We start from the raw sequence: 17,210 nt of genomic DNA, 5'->3' as shown, positions 1-17,210 counted from the left end.
ACAGCTGCGCCGACAAGTTCCGTTCTACAAATGAGAGATGCGCGTACCTTCGCCGGAAGATCGGACGAAGATGTCGAGGAATGGCTCATCCATTATCACCGGGTGAGGGCCGCCAACAAGTGGAACAGCGCTTCTCAACTTTCGAACGTCGTGTTCTTTCTAACGGATACGGCGTTGTTGTGGTTCGACAACGAGGAGGAAACGTTCACAACATGGAGAAGATTTGTTTCAGAAATCAAAGAGCGATTCGGCGACTCCGCGACGAAAAAGAAAAGGGCAGAACAGACGCTACTGCAACGCGCGCAAGTGCCAGCCGAAACCTGCACGATCTACATTGACGCGGTAATAAAACTGTGTAGGATGGTAGACTCTGGAATGTCTGAGGAAGACAAAGTCGGGCACATTCTGAAAGGAATTGCCGAAGACGTTTATAATTTCCTCATCGCAAAGGACAACCTGGCTTCCGTCGCTGACATCATTCGGCACTGTCGTACTTTCGAGCAACTGAAGACGAGGCGCATCACGCCGAAGTTTGGCAGGCTAGCCAATGTGACCACAGCTGCAAGCGTGGACAGCAACCAGCCCCTCGATCTGGCATCAACGATACGACAAATAGTTCGGGAAGAGCTCAGCCTGCACGCGCAAGTGACGCATCCAGGCACTCGTAGCTTCCGCCTACCACCAGATTTCGAGCCAAACGTGGCATCCTACTCCCCGTATCCTGCGGCGAGGGACACTGAGGATTATGAACTCGCGCCCCGACAGCAGCCACGTCTTCACGACAGAGGCCCTACTTACGACGCTCGGCCACAACGAGAGCAGCCGCGTTTTTACCCCCGAGGCCCTGTGACCTCTGTCAGGCCGCGACAAGAACAGCACCGACCCTACTACCACGACGCGACTTATGAACGATATAACGGATTTCAGCGAGCAGCAGAGACACGTTATCCACATGACAACGAACTTTCTCGCCGCCGGCAGCAGCCTAGCATTCGTTTCGAGGAAGATGCTGTGAACCGCGACCCTTCTGTGTGCTACAACTGCGGTTCCACAGGCCATATAGCTCGGTATTGTCGCCACGGCCGTCAATCACAAAGGACACCACCGATGTTCTCGCCACCCAGAACCCGTACTTCATATGACTTGCGGACGACTGATTCCCTTCCAATGGACCACTTCTCACACGCAACCAGACGCAGCGATTTCCCAGCTTCTGAGCGGAGTTTGACGCCACCAAGTAACCGTCCTCGTCGCTCTCCGTCTCCTCGGCGCCGTTCTTCGTCACCGCCGCCGGGAAACTAGCATCCGCGGCCAATGGAGGTATGGTCGCCGGACTGTCCTTGCAAGAAATACCTCTGCCTGTTGTGATGTTCAAAAACAAAGTGAATGTCTCAATTGACGGAACACTGACCATGGCGTTAGTTGATACTGGGGCGCCTGTGTCTGGGATGAGCCTCGCTTTCAAAAACCGTCTAGGCCACAAAGTCATGTTTTCTTGGAACGACGGTATTACCTTTCGTGGAGTAGGTGGCGAGTGGCTTCAACCCCTTGGTGTTTGTGCTGGGAGTGTTTTGTTGGCTGGGAAAGTGTTTGTGTCGGAATTCCTTGCTCTTTCTCGTTGTTCGCACGATGTTATTCTTGGTATAGATTTTCTTGAACAGTGCGGCGCTTCCGTGTATTGTGGTTGTGGCGAAATATCATTCAACATGTTATTTATATCAGCACAGTCCGAACAAAGCTCAGGTGGTGAAGACAAGGACACAGACACTCTCAGTGTTCTTGATGAAGTGATTGTACCATCTTGGAGCCTGATGCCCGTTCGTGTTTCTGCAACTACAGTAGATGCTGATTGCGTTGACCTTGTAGTTAGGCCTCTCCGCATAAACTGTGCTAAAAAAGATATACTTGTGCCCTGCTCTGTCGTGTGCATGACGAAGGGGGTCGCCACGTTGTGGGCGCTGAACTGTTCCGCCACGCCGGTTCCTTCCTCGCGGTATGAAATTCGCTCTCTTCGATAAAACCGCGTGTAGCTCAATAGCGGCACTAACTACGGACGTTTCTACAGCTTGCTATCTTTGCGATAATCGCCATTCTGAAGAGCTAATGCCCGGTATGATCAGCAAGGCTCTCGGCACATCGGAACGGCAAGCACTGGTACAGGTCCTTGCCAGACATGAGGCTGCATTCGACTTCACGCATGGAGATGCACCCCTTCATTTACCGGCGTCCCGCGTTCGTCACAGAATAGGTACCGGCTCAGCACACCCCATCCGCCGGAAGTCCTACCGAGTGTCATCGTCCGAGCGCAAAGTTATTGCAGAGCAAGTCGAGGAGATGATGAATGTTCTAAACTAATAGAGCATATAATTTATTCTCATATTGTAAACTTCCTAACATCCGCTAATTTCTTTAATCTAAATCAACACGGTTTTCAGAAAGGCATGTCCTGCGAGACTCAGCTAGCCCTATTCGTTAATGACATCAGCTCGCATCTTGATCAAAACATACCCATAGACGCCGTCTTCCTAGATTTCCAAAAGGCTTTCGACAAGGTTCCTCATGAACGGCTCTTTCTAAAACTATCATGTCTTAATCTTAACCCTCGTGTTCTCCAATGGATACGCAACTTTCTCACTAACCGTCAACAGTTCGTTTACGCTAACCAATGCTCGTCTACCTTATCACCCGTTATCTCTGGCGTGCCACAAGGCACAGTCCTGGGACCACTACTCTTCTTAATATACATTAACGACTTACCTATAGGTTGTTCTTCCAAAATTCGTTTATTTGCTGATGATTGTGTAATCTATCGTCCTATTACTAACGACGCTGATTCTCGCGCCCTCCAGTCCGACCTTAACGTCATTGAAACTTGGTATAATAATTGGCTAATGTCCCTCAACGTCAAAAAAACGTCACTACTTACTTTCCATCGTCGCCAATCATATATGTCAGCTAATTACACTATCGCCGGTTCGGAAATATGTGCTGTAACTTCATATAAATACCTAGGCGTTAACTTGTCCAATAACCTCAGTTGGTCCTCACACATTTGCAACATTAGCAATGATGCCAATCGTGTACTAAACTACCTGCGCCGTAATCTACGTCTTGTTCCGCACTCAGTAAAACTACTCGCATACTTAACAGTCGTTCGACCCAAACTAGAATACGCATGCTCAGTGTGGGACCCACACCAATCTAACCTGGCAACAGCACTAGAATCCATACAGAATCGTGCAGCAAGGTTCATTCATTCTGACTACTCTTACCACACTAGCGTTACTAAACTTAAATCATCTCTGAAACTTCCAACCCTCGAGCAGCGCCGCAAAACAGCAAGACTGTGCCTCTTTTACAAATTTTATCACTCACTACTTCATCAGACCGACATCACGCCTGCGCATCGCACTTCATCCCGTCATGGCCATTCAAAGGCTGTTTATCCCCCTCCAGCTCGCACCTCCGCTCATCTTAACTCTTTCTTCATTCAAACAGCGAAAGACTGGAATCATCTACCTGCTGAAGCGGTGCACCACTCCAGTCATTCATCGTTCAAGGCATTTATTGAAAATATTATGTAAATATGCCCACCCCTCATGTAAAACCCCAAATGGGGTATTTGAGGTACCAATAAATAAATAAATAAATAAATAAACAAAGCTGTCGTTCAAGAGTCGTGTAGTCCATGGGCAGCCCCAGTAATCCTGGTGCGAAAAAAAGATGGCTCCTGGCGATTCTGCGTGGACTACAGACATCTAAACGCAGTGACGAAGAAGGATGTATATCCACTACCGCGAATCGATGACGTCATTGATTGCTTACACGCTGCTTCTTACTTCTCAACACTTGATTTGCGATCGGGGTATTGGCAAATACCTATGGGCCCTACCGACAAGGAAAAGACCGCTTTCGTGACTCCAGACGGCCTATTCGAATTTAATGTTATGCCTTTTGGCCTTTTCAATGCTCCTGCCACCCTTGAAAGATTCATGAACACAGTACTACGTGGTCTAAAGTGGGAGATATGCATGTGTTACTTCGATGATGTTGTAATCTTTGGTCGCACATTTGAAGAACATAACGAACGCCTAAGCCTCGTTCTCGACTGCATTGAGAAAGCTGGAGTGGTTCTAAACTCAAAAAAGTGTCGGTTCGGCGAACGTCGAACACTGGTCCTGGGACACCTAGTCGACAAGGATGGCGTCAGACCTGATCCTAGTAAGATTGAAGCGGTGAGCTCCTTCAAGCCACCGCAGTCAGCACGAGAACTCCGCTCATTCATTGGCCTATGTTCGTATTTTCTTCATTTTGTTCCCCGGTTTGCCGACATCGTTTACCCGTTGACAAGTATTTTGCGACAAAATGCATGCTTCAATTGGACACCAGAGTGTGACGCCTCATTCTCTCAACTGAAGTTTATACTAATGTCAGCACCCCTCTTGCGTCACTTCGATCCATCTTGCCCGACTGAAGTTCACACTGATGCTAGTGGAATCGGGATAGGAGCGGTGCTTGTACAACGTCACAGTGGCGCCGAACATGTCGCATATGCCAGCCGTTGCCTGAGCAAATCTGAACGCAATTATACGGATACGGAACAGGAATGATTGGCAGCCGTTTTCGCCATACAAAAGTTTCGGTGTTATCTTTACGGTAGACCATTCAAGATTATCACCGACCACCATTCTTTATGCTGGCTGGTCGGTTTGCGTGATCCCTCTGGTCGCCTCGCAAGATAGGCGCTGCGCCTGTAGGAATACGACTTATGTGGCATCGTACAAGAGTGGCCGTCGTCGCGCTGACGCAGACTGCCTCTCTCGGATTCCTCTTGCGACTACCGACTGCGATGCTGAGAATTTTGACGACTGTCTCGCTGCTGTTACTTCTACGTTCCCTGACGCGGCAGACTTTCAGCAAAAACAACGGAATGATGTTACGCTCGATGAGCTTTTGTCGCCGCCCGTACTTCTAAAGGCAGCGGTCGCTTTACTGTCCGTGATAAATTGCTCTACAAAACTAATTACTCCGGTCATGGAGCGCGTTTTCTGCTTGTTGTCCTCGAGAGTGTTCGCTCCGCCGTTCTACGCGCCATGCATGACGATGTGACATCCGGCCATTTCGGCTTCGTACGAACGCTGCACCGCATCCAGGAGCGCTTTTACTGGCCCAAGATGTACGAAACAACCAAGCGTTATGTCGCTAGTTGCGAAACGTGCCAACGTCACAAGCTACCGACCGCCGCAGCCGCGGGTCCTCTTCGGCCATTAACACCGCCCAGTACGCCATTCGAGCAAGTAGGCATTGACCTTTTGGGTCCATTCCCGTTATCTAACAACAAGAACCGTTGGATAATTGTCTGCGCAGACCATCTTACACGGTATGCAGAAACTACAAGCATACCGTTTTCTACCGCTGCTTGCGTGGCGGTCTTCCTGCTGCGTTCCGTGGTCCTTCGTGATGGCCCACCACGTGTCATCATGAGCGACCCTGGTCGTCAGTTCACTGCTGATGCCATTGAAGAGTTACTTCGTTTGTGCACTTCACAGTTCCGTCATTCCACGCCATATCATCCACAGACCAATGGCCTCGTTGAAAGGACGAACAGAAAGCTGACCAACATGCTCGCCATGTACGTCTCCTCCAGTCCTAAGAACTGGGAGGACGTGCTTCCATTGATCACTTACGCATACAACACGGCGAAACACGAAACCACGAACTACAGCCCATTTCATCTCTTGTATGCAAGATTACCGCGAAGCCCTCTGGACACTTTCTTACCCTTCGTACTGCATAGTGACGACTCTATATCGAAGACTTCGTGTCACGCCGAAGAAGCCCGTCGAATAGCTCGTCTTCCTACTCTGGCCTCGCAAAGTCGTTCGAAAGAGCGATACGACGACCGTCACGTACAAGTACAAGTATCGTTGGAAAAAGGTGACTTGGTTCTTCTTTGGACACCGCAACGAAGCGTGGATTGTGCCAAAAGTACTTGTCACAATATTCAGGCCAATTTGTAGTCGTATAGACTGCCTGAGCGAACTCACTTGCGTAGTATCTCGCCTCCTGTGCAATGGTCGGCGATCAAGCAGAACTCATGCTGACTCATATTGCTCGCCTGAAGCCTTTCTACCCCGCTTGTGCATCCTGACTCGCCCCACGGGCTTCGTCTGCCTGCAGTGAAATGTAACCGATACGAAAGGCGTGGACAAAAAGAGAGAAGAGAAGACGAAGAGAACGAAGAGTTTGAGAGGCCGAGCTGCGCTACGATCATCATCCATCGCCTAACAACAACAGATATATATATATATATATATATATATATATATATATATATATATATATATATATATATATGTATATATAATGCAACGGGGGTGTTCGCCTAGCAGCACTAGCTCTAGGCACACCTCGTCGTCTTCTCCTCATTCACTAGCACCATGCCCACTGCCCAGTGCCTTCAGTGCAATCACTCCCCACCGAAAAAGTAGCCATCCTGGCAACCTAAGGACAGGAAAACACAGAAGGGTCATGGCACTGCTTGAGTGGGGAGACGTGGACAATTTCCTGGCCGCGACGACGCTGGTCTGAAGGCGCTTCCGTTGGCTCGATGAGGTAGTTGACCGCGGATGTTTGTTTCAGTACCCGATAAAGACCGTGTTACTTGGAGAGCAGCTTAGAGGAAAGGCCTGGAGGAGTAGAGGGCACCCACAACCAGACCAGTGAGCCAGGAGCAAAGCACGTAGCCGCAGTAGATGAATCGTGGCGATGCTTTTGGCGCCACTGGTCCTGGGATGTCAACGAACGAGCGAGCTGGCGACATTCTTCGGCGTAAGCAGCCGCTCTAGAAACAGTCGTGCACTCCAAAGCATCTGGTCGGTGAGGCAGAATCGTGTCCATAGTGCATGAAGGTTCGTGTCCGTAAAGGAGAAAGAAAGGGGAGAACCCAGTGGTGCTTTGCGTGGCGGTATTGTAAGCGTAGGTGACGAAAGGCAGAATGCGATCCCAATTCGAGTGGTCAGATGAAGCATACATGGCCGACATGTCGCCAAGGGTGCGGTTGAAACGCTCAGTCATCCCATTAGTTTGAGGATGATATGCCGTGGTAGTGCGGTGAATGATGCGACACACCTTTAGCAATGCTGCAATGACGTCGGAGAGAAAAACGCGACCGCGGTCGCTCAGTAATTCTCGAGGTGCTCCATGGCGTAAAATCAGGCTTCGAAGGGTAAAACTGGTGACGTCTTTTGCTGTGGCAGATGTTAGGGCTGAAGTTTCGGCGTACCGCGTGAGGTGATCGATAGCAACAATAACCCAGCGGTTGCCACTTGGAGTGTTGGGAAGCGGACCGTATAGGTCAATGCCGACGCGGTCGAACGCGCGCGCGGGGCATGGTAAAGGTTGCAAGGGGCCGGTGGCATGTTGAGGTGGCGTCTTGCGTCGTTGGCATATGAGGCAGGACCGGACGTACTGGCGAACGAAGCGGTACATACCGCGCCAGTAGTACCGAAGCTGGAGGCGAGAGTATGTCTTTAAGGCACCAGCGTGGCCGCATTGGGGATCGTCGTGGAACGTGGCGCAGATGTCAGGGCGCAGGTGTCGGGGTGTAACAAGCAACCACTTGCGACCGCTCGAATTGTAGTTGCGGCGGTACAGCAGATTATCCCGAATCATGAAGTACGCGGCTTGACGACGGAGCGCCCGCGAAATTGGTGCTGGCGACTGGCTAGACAGGAAGTCAATAAGCGAAGAGATCCATGGATCCTTGCGCTGCTCTGATGGCATGTCGGTAATGTTGAGGGCGAAGGCTCCATATGTGGAAACAGACGAGTGGACAGGACCGGTGGGCAGGGGTGACCAGGATAGAGCGTCTGCGTCTGAATGTTTTCGGCCGAAGCGATAAACAACGCGGATGTCGTACTCTTGTAGGCGCAATGCCCAACGGGCGAGCCGACCAGTTGGATCTTTTAATGAAGATAACCAGCATAGGGCATGATGGTCGGTCACGATGTCAAATGGACGCCCGAACACATAAGGACGAAATTTTCCGATTGCCCAAATGATGGCCAGACATTCCTTTTCAGTAACCGAGTAGTTCGCCTCGGTTTTGGTAAGGGTGCGGCTGGCATACGCGACGACGTATTCTTCGAAGCCATCCTTGCGTTGTGCAAGAACAGCGCCGAGCCCGACACCACTAGCGTCCGTATGGATCTCAGTTGGTGCAGAGGGATCGAACTGTCGCAGCACTGGAGGAGAGGAGAGAACGCGTCGCAGTTCTTGGAATGCGTCGTCGCACGCCGGGGACCAGGCTGATAGGTCAGAACTGCCGGTGAGAAGCTGCGTCAAGGGGGCGATGATAGTGGCAACGTTACGGATGAAGCGCCGGAAATATGAGCACAAGCCGATGAAACTGCGGAGCTCTTTCATGGTGGTTGGTTTAGGGAATTCGGTTACGGCGCTAAGTTTCGTGGGGTCCGGGAGGATACCGTCTTTGGAAACTACATGACCGAGAATAGTAAGCGTGCGAGCGCCGAAGTGGCATTTCTTCAAATTTAGTTGTAGTCCTGCAGTGGAGAGGCACGCAAGGACTTGCTGAGGCGGCTGAGGTGCGACGCAAAGTCGGTGGAAAAAACCACAATGTCATTCAAATAAGAGAGGCACGTTTTCCACTTCAGCCCTCGAAGAATGCTATCCATCATTCGCTCGAAAGTGGCAGGTGCGTTGCAGAGGCCGAACGGCATGACGGTGAATTCAAATAGACCATCAGGCTGTCTTTTGGCGATCGGCCTCTGCCATTGGCACTTGCCAATACCCGGAGCGTAGATCCAGTGAGGTAAAGAATTCCGCTCCCTGCAGACTGTCCAAGGCATCGTCGATGCGCGGCAGAGGATAGACATCTTTGCGCGTTATTCGGTTAAGGCGGCGATAGTCGACGCAGAACCGAATGGAGCCATCTTTTTTTTTAACAAGGACAACCGGAGATGCCCAGGGACTGTTAGAGGGCTGGATGATGCCACGCTCCAGCATGTCGTCAACGTGCTCGTCGATGACACGGCGTTCAGCGGCCGACACACGATACGGACGCTAGCGCAATGGTGTTTGTTGGCCGGTGTCGATACGACTGCGGACGCCCGGCCCAAGGATGGTTGGCCAATGTCAAATGAGGCACGAAAACGCTGGAGGAGCTTCATGATTTCGGTGTGCTGCGCAGGTGTGAGCTCTGCGTCAACGGCACGAGCGAAGACGTCTACAGGGGCATCGGTCGCGGCGGGAGGAGTTACGGCACAAATCGGAAGTGATGCCGTATCACCAAACATGGTGGTCGGGAGAACGCTATCGAAAGCTTCAGCGGTACCCAGGCACTCGTCGCGGAGTAGGGATGATGGGCAGGTGGACGGATTGCACACGTAAATGGCAGCAGAACCTTCGCAAAAAGTGACGACAGCAAACGGAAGCAGAAAGTTCCGGCGGCGCGCACAAGTGACCGACGGCGTAAACAGAACAGATGAGTTCGCAGCAGAGCTACATAACACAGGAACCAGAGCGGCGGAGAAAGGTGCGATATCGATATCAGAGGCGGCAACAACTTTAGGAGAATAATGGTCGTCAGGGTCAAAACACGGCACTGATAACGTAAGTTCGCAACGAGCGCAGTCGATAAGAGCTTGACTGATAGGAAATTCCAACCAAGAATAATGTCGTGCGAGGAACGAGGTAGGACGACAAATTCGATAACATGCATAACGCTTTGAATGATAACCCGGGCTGTGCACGACGCTGAAGGCTGAATGCGATGCGAGGTTGCCGTACGCAGAGAAAGAGAGGTAAGGGGAATGGTCACTTTGTTCAAATGGCGGCAGAGCTTCTCACTAATAATAGAAACGGCAGCTCCGGTGTCGATAAGTGCGTGTACGGTGACGCCGTCTTCGGACAGTTTAATTTCGTTCGCCGGCGCGGAATGAGGCCTTGAAATGTTCGACGTAAACGCAGTTCTTGCCTCTGGAACTGCGACTGTTAGTTTTCTTCTCGGGCTGGGCTGGGTCGGCGAACCATCGGGGAATGGATCGGCGAAGGGGGAAGGCGACCGGCGTGAATCGAAGGGGAGGCGACTGTAAGAGGAGTCTGGAGGAAGGTTGGAGTGGTCCTGACGCGGAAGTCGAGCAGGCCTGTAACTTGAGGCACCCCCACTGTCAGGTAAACGGGGGCTGTGACGGCGGCAGAATCGTGCTACGTGGCCCGGAAAATGGCAGGAATAACATATTGGCCGGTTATCAGGTGTTCGCCACGTGTGGACGACAGGGGCTCCAGCAGCCGAGTAAGGAACGACTATCGGACGCGAAGGTGGCGGCGGTACATGGAGGGTGCCGGTGGCCCGGTAGGAATCAGGAGCCGGAGAAGCATAAGGCCGGGCGACAACGTCAGCGTGCGTTGGCGGTCCAGCTGCAGGCTACGGAGGAGGGGCAGATGGCAGCGCCGCGGCAACTTGCGTCTGACTGACGTGACGAAGCGAAGGAGCCAGGGTTGTCGACGGCTCGGGTGCGCTATTAGCCAGAGAGAGTTGGCGTGCGACTTCCTGGCGGATGAACTGCTTTATCTCCGGCATTAAAGCAGAGATGTCGGCAGCGTCACGACGGAAGTCGAACGGGGATAGATCCGCAGTGTCCTGTTGAGCAGCGCGTGTTGATGCACGTTGCTTGCGCAGCTCGTCGTACTGTTGGCAAAGCTGTATGAGCTCGGCAATCGTCCGGGGACTCTTTGCGAGGAGCATCTGGAAGGCATGCTCATCAATGCCTTTCATGACGTGTTTGATCTTGTCAGCTTCGTTCATGGATGAGTTGACGCGCTTGCAGAGCGAGAGGACGTCTTCAATATAACTGGTGAAGGTCTCGTCCTGGCGTTGAGCTCCACCACGCAAGCGCTGCTCAGCGCGAAGCCGGCGAACTGCGGGTCGGCCGAAGACCTCAGCCAAAGTCGTCGTGAAAGCAGACCAGGTGGTGAAATCGGCTTCATGATTGCGGAACCATAGGTTGGCCACGTCAGTCATGTAAAATATGACATTTGTGAGCTTGGCGCGGTCGTCCCACTTATTATAGGCGCTTACACGGTCATATTCGGCGAGCCAGTCTTCCACGTCGTGGTCGTCTGTGCCGCTAAATATAGCCGGATCGCGCTGGCGGGTAACGCCAGAGCAGACGATGGCCAGGGGCACGGGAGCAGCAGCCTGGGACGGTCCCGGTTCATCCATTGCAACAGCTGGTGGTAGCGTCTGACTGCGGAGTTCCAGGATGTTGAAGAGAAACCCAGCAGCTCCACCAAATGCAACGGGGGTGTTCGCCTAGCAGCACTAGCTCTAGGTTGCAGCGGTAGGCTTAAAACAGGTCGGCGCTATATCGAAAGTGGCAAGCAAGCACACCTCGTCGTCTTCTCCTCATTCACTAGCACCATGCCTGCCCAGTGCCTTCAGTACAATATATATATATATATATATATATATATATATATATATATATATATATATATATATATTGAAATACCACGGTTGAGACGACGCTGTATTCCAAGAAGGAAAAATGGCTCCGACGCAAAAACGAACACGAGCCGATGATTGATGACGACTTTGTACAGATGAAGTTGAAGTCCCCATAAATGCTTACACTAATTTCCCCCGTGGACGGAAGCGGCCAGCCTGGCCGCACATTAGACAGTGGAACGAATATGAAAGGGCTTCAGGCCCTTTCATATATATATATATATATATATATATATATATATATATATATATATATATATATATATATATATATATATATATATAGGGTTCAGAAAGCTAATCGGGCTCCAGCACCCCAAACCCCGGCAAATTACAACTTTCCGCCTATGCAACTGCTGCATGAGGTGCCTCATGGTGTAATAATACGAAACAGGATATGAGTCTCGAGCTGTTGGCTGATCTGGCCAGCTATGCAGCTGTTTATGTACATAATAAGTTCAGGGGAATCAGGAATTTTTACAATATCATTTATATAAGCAAGGAACAATAGTGGCCCCAATATGGACCCTTGGAGGACTCCTTGGTTTAACTTTATCTTTTTAGACATTGTGCTATTAATTTGCATGAATTGATAGCGATCTTCAAGTAACTTTTGAAGAGTTGAAGTGCAACTCCACGCGCTCCATACCTAGACAATTTATGAATTAATAGTTGGAATGGTATGGAGTCAGATACTTTTTGATGATCAAGAAAAAGCCCAAGAGGGTTTTTCTTCTTTTCCATATGGTCGATTCTCTTATACTTGATGTATAATAGAGCTTGTTCCGTTGACTTACTTTTTTAAAACCCATATTGACTTTTTGTTGTTATTTGTTGTTTATCAAAAAAGGATGCAAGTCTATCGTAAATTACTCCTTCAAATATTTTTTTATATTGTTGACAGCACAGATATTGGTCGATAGTTTGCTAAACTACTAATATTGTTACGTGTGGAAATACACAGATGAGAGAGGCTATATACAGGCTATTTACACTGGAGCCAGACCATCACGCCGACACTCGCTCGCGCCAAGGGCGCAGACCCACTTCGTCGTCGTTCTCGCGGCGGCTCGTCCCTTGAGCATCGCTCGATGATATCGTAATACTACCCCCCGGCGGGAAAAGCGCCGTCACTGCTGTTAAATATCCAAGGCGCGTGGAGAGTTGTACAGCTTGAGTCGGGCGACGTGGACAATGTCACTGGTTGTCACAACGGAGGACGTAGTGGGCGTGGCTAGAACGATTTCATAGGTGACATCGGTCACTTGGGGGAGCGCGCGATATGGGCCTGTGTAGCAGGAAAGCAGCTTTTTACATAGGCCAACTTACGCGATGGTGACCAAAGCAACACGAGTGTGCCGGGCACAAAATGGACATCACAGTGATGGAGGTCGCAGCATTGCTTTTGTTTGCCTTGAGAGACTTGTAGACGAGCGCGCGCAAGTTGACGAGCATGATGAGCATGGGCGATAGCATCACGGGCATAAGCGTTACTTGAAGCTGTGGTGGACGGAAGCACAATGTCCAGTGGTAGCGTCGGTTCACTGCCATCCAAGAGGTAAAAATGCAAAAAGCCAGCAGTTTCGAGACGGGAAGAGTTGTACGCAAAGGTAATGTAAGGTACAGCCTGGTCCCAGTCATCGTGGTCGTCTGAAACGTATTAGGATAGCATGTCTGTAAGCGTGCGGTTCAAACGCTTAGTGAGACAGTTCGTTTGAGGATGGTAGGAGGTGCTAAATTTATGCCGTGCTGAGCAGGCACGCATGATGTCGTCGATGACTTTGGCCAAAAACGCACGGCCACGATCTGTTAGCAATTGACGCGGAGCACCATGTATCAAAATAATATCATGTAGGAAGAAGTCCGCAACATCAGTTGCGCAACTGGTCGGAAGAGCACGGGTTACGGCGTAGCGGGTCGCGTAGTCCACCGCGACTGCAACCCCCTTGTTCCCTGATGTAGATTCCGGAAATGGGCCGAGACGGTCTAAGCCGACACGATGAAAGGGCTTGGCAGGAATGTCGAGCGCCTGCAGGTGACCAGGGGGGAGCTGGGAAGGCTTCTTGCGTCGTCGGCAAACTTCACAAGCGGCGACGTAACGTCGTACGGAACGGGCAAGACTCGGCCAGAAAAAACGGCGACGTACACGGGCATAGGTTCGAGATACCCCGAGATGTCCTGCCGTTAATGCGTCGTGGAGCTCTTCTATAACGGTGGAGCGGAGGTGTTTAGGTACTACAAGTAGGAACTCAGAGCCGTCCGGATGAAGGTTACGATGGTACAGAGTACCGTCGCGGAGGACGAAGAGGCGTAGAGTAGCATCGGCCGGAGAGTGCTCAAAACGGTCCATGAGTGCTCTGATGTAGGCGTCACTGCGTTGCTTGTCGGCGAAATGAAGCAGCTGCGATACAGAGAATACACAAGAAGCACTGGCAATATTGGAGGAGTCATAGTCGTCAACAGAGTAACGCGAGAAGCTGTCAGCGGCTTGGTGCAGGCGGCCAGACTTGTAGACCACGGAATATGAAAATTCTTGTAGCCTCAAAGCCCTTTGACCAAGCCAGCCTGTAGGATCTTTTAGCGAAGAGAGCCAGCAGAGAGCATGATGGTCAGTGACTACGGAAAAAGGGCGACCGTAAAGGTAAGGTCGGAACTCCGCAACCGCCCAGACTACAGCAAGGCATTCTCGTTCCGTAATGGAATAGTTGCGCTCCGTTGGTGTGAGGAGGCGGCTCGCACAAGCAATAATGCGATCCTGGCCACGCTGACGCTGGGCTAAGACGGCACCTACGCCATGATCGCTGGCATCTGTACGAAATTCTGTAGGGGCATCAGGGTCGAAGTCGGCGATAATGGGTGGTGAGGAGAGAAGAGTGAGGAGACGAGAGAAGGCGGCGGATTCTGCAGTACCCCACGAGAATTGTACGCCTTTCTTCAAAAGATTAGTGAGGCGTCTAGCAATTGCCGCAAAATCTTGGAACAAAACGACGGAAGTACGAGCATAGCCCTACAAAACTTCGGACATCTGCGGCTGTCTTCGGAACCGGAAAGTCTCAGACAGCGCCAGTTTTGTCGGGATCAGGCTGTACTCCGGAAGCGTCAACGAGGTGGCCCAGAACAGTAATTTGGCGGTGGCCGAAGCGACATTCGGACGACTTAAGTTGCAGCTTCGCCTTTCGAAATACATAAAGTATAGTTGTTAGACAATCAAGGTGAGTGTCGAACGTGGGCGAGAAGACGATGACGTCGTCGAGGTAGCAGAGACATGTGGACCATTTGAAACCTCGGAGCAAGGAGTTAATCATACGCTCAAAGGTGGCAGGGGCGTCACATAATCCAAACGGCATTACATTAAATTGGTATAGGCCATCAAGTGTGATGAACGCGGTTTTTTTCTCTGTCCATGTCGTCAACAGCAATCTGCCAGTATCCAAAACGAAGATCAGTAGAAGAGAAATAGCTGGAACCGTGGAGGCAGTCAAGGGCATCGTCTATACGTTGGAGCGGATAGACATCCTTCTTAGTAATGTTGTTCAGATGATGGTAGTCTACACAGAAGCGCTATGGGCCGTCCTTCTTTTTAGCCAACACCACATGTGACTCCCAGGAACTCGAAGAAGGCTCAATGATGTTTTTATCTAGCATTTTGTTCACTTCACCTTGAGTTACACGGTGTTCCGACGCAGAAACTCGATATGGTCGTCGGTGAATAGGAGTAGCATCGCCAGTAAGAATTCGATGCTTGGCCGCAAGCGTCTGGCTTAAAGGGCGATCGTCGAAGTCAAAAATATCGCGGTAGGACGATAATACTTGGTAATGGTCTTCAGCCTGCACAGAAGACAGGTCCGTCGCAACCATTTTCTGTGTCTGGGGATCGGCGGCGGCCGAGGTTGGCACGATGGGCCTGTTAAGCTCGCGAGAAGCATCGGTCGATAAAGTTGCCACGTGATGGTCGCCGAGACAATCAACGTTGGCAAGGCAAATACCTTGCGGTATAATTTGCTTAGCCAATCCAAAGTTAAAGATAGGCATGAAAGTGCGGTTCGCAGTTATAGTAAGTATCCTGTGAGGCACAGTAACGTCACATTGTGGTGGAATGTCGGGCAGAAGAGTGACGAGGTACTCGCCATCAGGGACTGGTGGGGAAGACAAGAGTTCAATATAAGCTATTGATTTTGTTGGCAGGCGAATAAAGCCGGTGGGGTGTAGGTGGCACTGGGGTGCGTCAGAAGGTTCTGCGAGAATCAGCAGCTCAAGGCGAAGGGTACTGGCAGAGAAGTCAATAAGGGCAGAATGCGCGGAGAGAAAATCAAGGCCGAGAATGAGGTCGTGGGGGCAATGGGCAATCACGGTGAAGAGGACAGGAGTGTGGCGGCCGGCGATGCTAACACGTGCCGTACACATGCCGATGGTTGGCACAGTACCGCAATCCGCAACGCGGACGACGCGTGCCGACGCTGGGGTGAGGAGCCTGTTCAGTCGTCGTCGGAAGGCAGCACTCATAATAGAAAGATGCGCACCTGTATCGATGAGTGCCGTGACAGGATAGCCATCAACGTCAACGTCAAGAAGGCTTTGGTTCGTATGTAACGTGAGCAGAGGATTTGAGGGCAGAGTGAAGAATGTAGCTTCACCCCCAGAAGTTGCAGTGCTTAGTTCTCCGGCTGCATCCGGGAGGCGATAAGCGACGGAGAGAAGCAACGGGGTTGGGGCGAACAAGACTGATGGCGTCGAGGTGAGGGCGAGCGGCTGTAGCGAAGGTTCGGGGCAGGAGCATCAGCGGCAGTGGGTTCATGGCGGGTATCATAGGGAGCAGAAGGTTCAAAGGGGCGGGAATGAGCGGCGGTGTATGTCCGAGGAGGTGGTAGCCATCGGCTGCGGCAGTGACGAGCGACGTGGCCGATGCGACAGCAGTGGAAGCAGATCGGCCTGTCATCAGGGGTACGCCATTCGGACGGGTTGCGGCGAGATGTGGCAGAAAAGGACTGCCGGGGACGAGGAGGGCTGCTAGAGTACTGGGGAACCGTGGGAGGAGACGATGAACACACGGAGTTGAGACCCATGTTCTCAAATTGCTATCCGACGACGGCCTGAATCCACGCAATCGTGGTTGCTGGTGGATCGGGAGGCGTTGCGGAGAAAGCTGGCGAACACGCGGCCTCGAGCTCGCGGCGAACAATACGGGTTACGTCGTCATAGGGGGTGGTCTGACGCGGTTGACCCTCACATGTCGACGTAGCAGCAGTGTTGGGTAGCGGCGTGATGTGATGTGTGATACGGCGGCTCTTAGCTTGTTCTAGGCGACGGAATTCTTTGATGATGGCGTCGATAGTAGAGACGTGGCCGAAAACAAGCAGATTGAAAGCATCGTCGGCGATGCCTTTTAGCACATGCGACACTTTACCTGCTTCAGACATAATATCGTCAGATTTGCGAAATAGAGCCAAGACGTCGAGGATATATGAAACGTAGGGCTTTGTAGATGTCTGAACACGAGACGCAAGAGCCTTTCTCGCGGCAGCCTTGCGCCCACTGGGGAAGCCGAACAGTTCCCTGAGCTTTTCTTTGAAACTGTCCCAACTGGTTATTTCGTCGTTATGCGTTTGGTGCCACACGCGTGGGGTGCCGCCGAGATAAAAGATGACATTGGCGAGCATGATCGCTGGGTCCCACCTGTTAT

General features: G+C 51.3%; 1 protein-coding gene across 5 annotated transcripts in view; it reads left to right on the top strand.

Annotated features, from left to right (window-relative positions):
* Positions 1-17,210, top strand: part of LOC135917928 (leucine-rich repeat and fibronectin type-III domain-containing protein 4-like) — a 367,177-nt gene that overhangs the window by 317,568 nt on the left and 32,399 nt on the right. The gene's annotated exons all lie outside the window — the stretch shown is intronic.

This window comes from Dermacentor albipictus, chromosome 5, assembly GCF_038994185.2.
Source record: "Dermacentor albipictus isolate Rhodes 1998 colony chromosome 5, USDA_Dalb.pri_finalv2, whole genome shotgun sequence".
NCBI lineage: Eukaryota > Metazoa > Arthropoda > Arachnida > Ixodida > Ixodidae > Dermacentor > Dermacentor albipictus.
The sequence above is the reverse complement of the archived record's forward strand: the minus strand, read 5'-3'. Positions and strand labels throughout refer to the sequence as shown.